At 36.2% G+C, this 8661-nt stretch overlaps 1 pseudogene; it reads left to right on the forward strand.

The window, feature by feature from the left end:
* Window positions 1-976: 976 nt before the first annotated feature.
* LOC110347352 (band 4.1-like protein 2 pseudogene) lies at window positions 977-1781 on the forward strand (annotated as a pseudogene).
* The last annotated feature ends 6880 nt before the right edge of the window (window positions 1782-8661 follow it).

Raw genomic sequence — 8661 nt, forward strand, 5'->3', positions numbered from 1 at the left:
CTCCAGCAACACTTGTCTTACACAAAGATTGTGGTAAGAATAGACTTATGTTATTAGAAGGACAGGTTATCATATTTACACTGCATACTGATGGCAGATATTTAATCCCTAATACTAAAAATATGATATTCTTATCCTTAATATATTTGTACTTAAAATATGGTTTTATAATTCTCTTATTGTGACTTGAAAGGTAAGGTACTGTGACAAATGAAAAGAGCATGAGGTTAGGTTAAAGAAAGTGGGCTTCAAATTCTCACTCTATTGTATTCTACCTGTGTGATTTGGGACAAGAAGGTTGATTATTTTGTTTTTCTTTGTTTTAAAAAAATTTTATGTATTTTTTAAGGGGATTGATTATTGTGAACCTAATTTTTCTCATCCCCCCATAAAAGCGGAAATGATGATACTTAGTCCATAGGATTGTTGTGCAAATTAAATGATGTCACCTTTATAAATTAAGGATTCGATAAAAATGCAAGGATTTTGGACTCCAAACAAATGTTTTTATATGGATGTGCCATTTAATATTTATGCAATCTTGGACAAATTACCTGTCCAACCTTCTTTTTTCTTACTTATAAATATGAATTGTGACAGCATGGTGTACTTACTATTTTGGAAAGCTGTATATCACATAATAACATCATGATACTTTTGTCCTTTTAATAAGCATTCATTAGTGGCTCAAGATATGACCACTGTTCTGAGTGTCTTGGGGGCAACAATGGAAGAGAACAACCAATGTCCATGTCTTTATGGAAATTATCTTCCACTGAGGACTGAATGAAAAGGGAAGACACAAAACAAGCAAATAAATAAATAGGAATCATCCCAATACAACAAACAATAACAAGTTGCAGTCTATGAAAAATTCATTAGATATAGGTGCTAATAGTTACTTCTTACAGAAACAATAATTCATGTTTATTGGTAGCTTCTCATCAGTGCCTAAGGAAATCTGCTGACTGCCTTTATGTATTCCTTGCAGCTGGAACAGTTTGAGAGCACCATCGGATTCAAATTGCCAAACCATTGGGCAGCGAAAAGGCTAAGGAAAGTGTGCGTGGAGCATCATACTTTCTACAGGCTTGTGTCTCCAGAGCAGCCACCAAAGGCCAAGTTTTTGACCTTGGGGTCCAAATTCCGCTATAGTGGGCACACCCAAGTGCAGACCCGCCAGGCGAGCACCCTCATAGATCGGCCAGCACCGCATTTCGACCGCACCTCTAGTAAGCGGGTCTCCAGGAGCTTAGATGGAGCCCTGATTGGTGTTGGGGACCAAACTCCTGTGAAGGATTTTCCTGGTGCTGTGGGGGAAGTCTCAGCGTAGGGCCCTGAGGTCAGCGGCACTGGCAGGGTCCAGGATGTGAGGAGCCTAGCCAGAGCCCCATACTCACAGCTCTCTGAAGGAAAGACTGTAAAGGGTGAGATATCTGAAACGAGAATTGAGAAGCGCACTGTGATCACAGGAGATGCAGACATTGACCATGATCAGGCGCTGGCCCAGGCAATCAGGGAAGCCCGAGAGCAGCACCCTGACATGTCGGTCACCAGAGTGGTTGTGCATAAAGAAACAGAGCTGGCGGAGGAAGGGGAAGAGTAACCAAGAATGTCATTGTTTAAACAACATTCAACTTCATGAACCTGAAAAATTTTGACCATTTCAAGACTTAATGCCACACTTTCATTCCAGCATATTTGTGCTACAACTGGTAACAATGACCAGAGCCTGAAGAGTTAAAATGCCAACATCAAACCTTACCTTAACAGCTCTGGTCTACACTGTTTCTGCACATTTTTAATATGTTACTTTGTTTTATAACCACTTCTAAATATTCTTGGTTCTTTCTTTTTTCCCCCCAAGTAAGGGGTTTTGTTTTTGTTTTTTATTTACTTTGTGTACAACAAACAATAACAAGAAAATAAATGGAGTATAAAGTAAAGAATGACTTGGAGTTGGGGACAATACTCCTCTTGTGGGAATCTTTGTGTCTTCTCCAAAATACATATCTTGAAATCATAAGCTCCAAACTGATGATATTAGGAGATGGGGAATTTGGCAGATGATTAGTTCATGACGATGAAGAACTTATGAATAGGATTAATGCCCTTCTCAAAAAGGCCAGAGAAAGATCTTTAGATTCTTTCACCAAGTGAAGATGCAACAAGAAAATACTACCTAGGAACCCCATCTCACACTGGGACCCTCATCAGTGAATCTTCTGTTGCATTGATATTGGGCTTCCCAGCATCCAGAAATTTAAGAAATATATTTCTATTGTTTATAAGCCACCCAATTTATTATGGTATTTTGCTCTACCAGTTTCAACAGACAAGTTACTTTCCAAAGAGTCATCATAGAAATCACCTTCAAGGAAGTAATATTTGAGCTGAGTGACATAAAGGAGTAAAAAATGTAGCAATTGGAAGAATTTTCCAGAGAAATTCTTGAGGTTAAGGAAAAGGCCAACATGTCAGAAATGTATTGCAACTATGGAAATAGAGAATCGAAAAACAGTCTGGTCCTATGGTACAGGTGAGAGAGCCAGGAGAGTTGAAGAGACTATATGAAGTAAACAAATACAGGGACACGTTTTTGAGGTATTACTATTGGAGTCTATGTAAAAGTAAAAAAAAAAAAATCACTGATTGCTATGAGAATTTTGATGTGAACAGTGTAAAATGATAGTAGATTCCACATGCAGACACATTTTCACTGCTAGTTACATATAAAAATCAAATACCAAAGCTGTTTTCTTAAATGAATATTTGATTAATCATATTCTTTTCGGAATCATTCTCTCCTGATTCTCCTTTCATTTCCCCATTCACCTATTTAGTCTTCTTGGAATTTTACTGAATCATATGTTTGGCTTTTCTTCTCATGTTTCTTCCTGAGAAACTGGAGACTTTGTGGAATACATTTGAAGAATATAGAAAATTTTAAAAGACAAACAAACAAGCAAACAAAAAGCCTAAAAGGAGGCCCTTCCAAAGAATAATATTAGTATCATGATGTTTGGAATGTAAGTTCATCAAATCTCCACCTGAAGCTAAAAATAAAGAAAGCAAAGATGCAGTAGTTCCTGGTTTTTACCTCCCAGTCTCTTAAAATTATGTTTTCACTGTGTAATCTAACAGCGATCTAAACCTAAAAGACTAAGTTGTTCTAGTGTAATTCTCCCCCCATCTATTTTTGATAATTATATGCCATTGAAAGAAAAAAAGAATTCATTTCAATATGTAAGATATATCAAAGAAAAAATAACTACCAGCTTTAATGCCTTTTTTTCTTCATGCATATTTCTATACTATTCCATGTTTGGCTAAAGTTGAAAAATAGTTCCAAATGAGAAATAATAGAAGGAAATATTATGTCCAACAGAAGTTTAAAAAAATAGAACCCTTGGCTTTTGCTATGCATCTATGGCCATACTAGTTTATTCAAAATGACTCAATTGTGTTGTTTACTTCTTTTTAAAATAAATGTTCTACTTGTTAGATACATATAATTAATAGTTGAATGTAAGAGGGGAGGGGGAAAGATACTTAATTATGCAAACAAGAATTTCTATATGCCTGAAATTCTCTTCCTCGTAGTCTATTAAAAATTAAACAATCATAAAACACACCAACATAATTCATTATGATCCATCAGGATTGATACAAATTTTAATGTAGCAAAGCATTAACTTAATTTTCTTTAGCAAGTTTAAATGGGGAATGAGCAATCCCATTTTAGGCAATCATGCAGAAATATCCACAAATATATTCAACTATAAAAAATATCACTTCAGAAAATGAAAGTCTGGTGCTGATAATTGTAGCACTTAACATGCCAGAGGATCAGGCATTCAACTTAGATGAATTTGAATTATTTATGCCTAACTTGGTTCGGGTCTCCAAACTACAAGCTTAATCTTTAAAATTGTAGTTTCTCTGTGAAGAAAAAAGTGTATCAGCTTCAAAGCTATACTACACATAATGCTTTCTAACAGACTTCCAGGTCTGCATTTTGCATAAACAGTTCTAATATTTTACCCTGAGGTAATTCTACAGTCTTTCAGAATTTACTATTAAGTTACTAGGCATGAAGCTTAGCAATTGCTATTAACTTCAGAAAAGTTTATTCTTCCATATCAAATCATGAGAACAAATGCATTTGGGGGTAGTTTATGATACTATTAGTTTCCATGCTTTTTATAAGTTCAAAATCTATTATAAGAAATAACTTAAGTTCATAAAACATATATATTGTTATCAAAAATTTTATTATGAGACTATCTTGACAGGCTTTTATTCTATGGCCTAAAATTCTTTTAAGATCAAAGAGAAATTGGGATGAACAAAATTCTTGGTTGCAGGATCAACAAATAGACAATGAAATATTTAACAAGAGATAGTCACTTAGAGAGAACCAGTAAAGATCTGGCTCAGGAGGTTTCTGCTGGGCAGAAGGACTTCAATGGCTGTTGGACTCCAGATGATGCATGCTATGGCTTGGCAGAAAGTTTGTCTGCATTTCGTTCATGTTCAGAGACTTTGCCTGAGACTGAAATTAGGGGTAACCTTGCAGAAGAGATTTCAAGGCAGTTGAATACTGAGGCAGTGGCATGGCTACTGTTGAGGGCTTTGAGCCAGACCTATGTTAAGAATCAAGAGCAAAGAGCCCAGCCAGAATGATTGAAAATGCTTGGAGTTTGGCAAGAAAGGAAGCTCCAGTAAAGCTGTGGACTGCAAGATACAGCAAAGATCTTAATTGCTGAGAAGGAACGGGAGAATAGAAAAGATGGCCTGAGGGGATCACAGGAAGCAGCAAGGCTTCATCCTTTGCAGTCTCAGTTATAAAGATGAAAGACTTGGCTTTGAAAAGAGAGCCCGAGAGCACCATGTTCCAGAATGGCAGTGGCCTTGGGAAGTTGTTCCAAAATGGTGGCTTAGGGATTTTCCTCAGGATTTGGTTCATAGGCATTGGACCCCTTAAGCCAAGAGAGAGGGAAGACTGGCTACTACTGCTCCAGCTCTCAGCAAACCTTGGCATCATCCATGTGGTGCTGGTTTTAGGTACATGCAGAATGCATGAGTTGTGGGGTCAGGAAAGCTTCCACCCAGATTTCAGAAAAAGGCCTGGGAGGCCAGGCAGTGTACCTCTGAGAGGGTAGTGTGTGAAAATGTCAACGTAAAGCCAAATGTGCAGTGGAGACCCCAGAAGTTTGGAGAGGCCAAAAGCATGGATTGTCTGAGGAAAACTGCAAAGAGGGAGCAGAGCCAGCCCCAGAGAGAAGCCATGGGAGCTATCGCCACCAGAAGTGCCATAGGGATGGAGCCACCCAAGCCCTTTGGAGTTCACAACTTGCCACAGATTACCTTGGATGCTGGAAGTGGAACTATAGAATGTAATGTTTGGTCTGCTGGATTTTGGAATTTTCCCATTCCTTCATATCCTCCTGTTTGTACCTTTTGGAATGGTAATGTCTATCTTGTGCCATTGAATGTTGTGAATGTTTGAGTTTCCTTTAATCTGTACAGGGGCTTGCAGCTAAGAGTTTGCTAAAATCTCAGAGGAGTCTTTGGACTTGGACTTTTCAGTAATGCTGTAACTGTTAGGACTTTGGCAACTCTTAGAGATGGACTAAATGCCTTCTGTGTAAAGGAATGTACATGAGTCTTTGGGATGGATGCGGTGGAATGCTATAGTTTGGGTCTAGATGTCCCCCCAAATCCTCATGTGATTATAGGCTTGATCCAGAGTGTGTGAAGCTGGAATTGATTCATGATGAAATGCTAGCCTCAAGGGCACTAGGATTACAGCTTGAGTGCTACCCACCCTAAGTAGCCTGGATAAAGAAAGATAAAAGGGGCAGAAAGATTCTGTTAACTCTTTTGTTGCCTTTGCTACCTTGTGCATGCCATGTTATTTCTCCTCTGTGATGTGTTTGCCATTGCTGTCTTGGAGCCAGCCGAATATGGACTGAAACCTCTATGAACTGTAAGCCAAATAAACCCCTTCCCCTCTTAAGAAAAATAAATAAAAAGAGATAGTCACTTAGAAACATGTGAAATTCTTCTTGCTGTTAAGGTTCCAGCAAACAAAAATTACAGCTAGAGTGATGATCAAGGCATTTTTTAACCACTTACCGGGCCAATTATTTAAATATAGGATGACCAAATATTACATATTATTGTTAATTTTTGTAAGATAATATAACAGGAAATATAAAAATGATAATTTTATCAAATTTATTCAATAATTTTTCTGTGTGTGGTATATCTTAAAACATTCAATATATAACAGAACATTATAATCTGGACAGTAGCAGCTAGTCTCTCTCTTCCAAATTCCTTTTGTATTATTGTCTTTCTTTGAGATTATTTTTAATTTATTTATTTATTATTTTGGTACCGGGGATCAAACTTGGGTCCTTACACTTGCAAGGCAGGCAGCAGGGCCACTGAGCTAAATCCCCAGCCCTATTGTCTTTGAACAACACACTTTACACTCTCATGTTGGCCTTTCCTTTTTTTCCTATAGGTTACATAATTTCAATAAAATGTCTACCCATTAAATGTGATGGGGAAAACATTCTGGTTGGAGTTTAGCTATCCTGTATTTTTCAATTATTTGATCTATTAGACTTAATCTAAATTATAAATGACATTTGAACCCCCTTGTTTTGAATAAATAACAAATGAGTTCCATATTGTTTTGTCCAGAAGGCACATAAATATTTTATAATAATATTTTTCCTTGATTTTTGATTACAAGATAGTTTGTTAGTTATTGGCCAATTCTGTCAACATCACTCATAGAATTATTATAATGACTGAACACTACTGGAATTTTTTTAGTTTCATTTCCTCTCAAGTTCTATCATTTCTGTATTATGAATAGTTGACAATAAGGAGATGTCTTGTCTTTCTATTTCATAACACAGACATTTCCTCTCATGTTAACATTTCTCCCTTTTACAGTTTTTTTCCTTTGTAGATCTTTTGGCACTTTCTTCCTATTCAGTCTTAGTGTCCCAAACATATCCATTTATATTATAAAAGAATACCAGTTATTTCTGGGGAAGTATAAAATTATATCTGATGTACTTACAATAAGAGTTTTTCTAGATTGTAGCACAAAACTATAGGTTATTTTTCACAAACACAATAAACACAAATTGGTAAAAATTAACCAGAACTTATTGTTAGATTTCACTAGAAACAAACATCAAAGGCAAATATAAAGTTCTAAATAAAGAAGTATGCAAAAATAGTCAATATAAAACAGACATACAAGCATATTCTTCAAGCAAGAATCCACTGTTTGAAATGACAATGACACCTGTTGGATCAACACCCAGGATAGTCAGTACCTAAACAAATATGGTGCTGCTGCCCTAGTGATGCTTAGGGTAAACCATTAGTTGGTCAGCAGAATCCATTCTTAAAAAATGGATGAGTTTTCAGAAAATTTTATACCTCATTTTGTGCTCATATAACTAAGAACACATGGCTACGGCTGGCTACTCATGGGTGAAGTGATTCATTTTTGACAGTTGTAAAGGTAAAGAAGAATAAAATTGACAGCTCAAGAAGCACCTGATATAACAAGCCCCCAATTTATGCAATGATTTCTGGTGTAGATATAAATGCCTGCTTCAGAGCAACTCCCCCAAATCATTCTTTTACAAATTCTTCCATAAACAAAAAGCTTTGATATTTTCTGATTTGAAATGAAAACTTAGTTCTCTAGCTCATGTTGACATTTTTTGTCATGAGTTAGATTCTTAATCAGATTTGGTATTTATTCTACTTTCTCTTAAGCTCAGTATGACTTTTAGCATCTACCAGAGAACACAGCAAGCAAGGCCCTGTCTTTTCATTCCAAATATGAATGGAATGTGTACATGGGATTAAATTCAGGTCATCTCTGTTAACCTTTTTGTTTTAGTGTATTTTGTACTATTCTAAGAGAATCCTTGATATTGAGGCCAGGTAATTTATGAAGAACATAAATTTACCTTTTACAGTTCAGGAAGCTAGGAGGTCAAAAATCAAAATTCCAGAAGGTTTGGTATATGGTGAAGGCCCATTTTCTGCTTCTATAATAGAGCTTTGGATACTGCATCCTTTGGAGAGGAGAAACATGGTTCCTACATTCTAGAAGCAGAAAAGAGGCAGAATCCATCTCAAATTCCCTTTTTACAGTGACTTTTATCGATTTACGTAAACATCTCCTATTATCTAGCCCCACATCCTAGCACTGCCACATAGAAAATTAAGTTTTATTGTGAGTTTTGGAGGAACTTTCAACTCTCAAACTATATCTATTTTGGAGCATCATATTTCTCCATGGCTGTATTATAGGTGGAACAGTCATGAGTTTTGGGTGTGAAAGTAATTGGTGATTTTTATAGTTTAATAGACCATCAAGAGCCTCTTCTCATGCTTTCTTTTCCAAGTTCTTCTTCTCCTTATTTGAAATTGTGATAGAGAATTGTGATAAAGAACTGTGATAAAGAATGAGAAACTAGAGACATTTATAGCTAAGTTGGATGCACACTGAAGCTATACTCTCAAGTAAAATAAATAGGACACACATGTGTAAATACCAAATGGTTTTCTCTTATGTGAAAAACTAAAAGTGTAAATAAGGATCAAAATGTA

Source organism: Heterocephalus glaber, unplaced genomic scaffold (genome assembly GCF_053883595.1).
Source record: "Heterocephalus glaber isolate CG9 unplaced genomic scaffold, H.glaber_assembly_v1.0 deba00001429, whole genome shotgun sequence".
Taxonomy (NCBI): Eukaryota; Metazoa; Chordata; class Mammalia; order Rodentia; family Bathyergidae; genus Heterocephalus; species Heterocephalus glaber.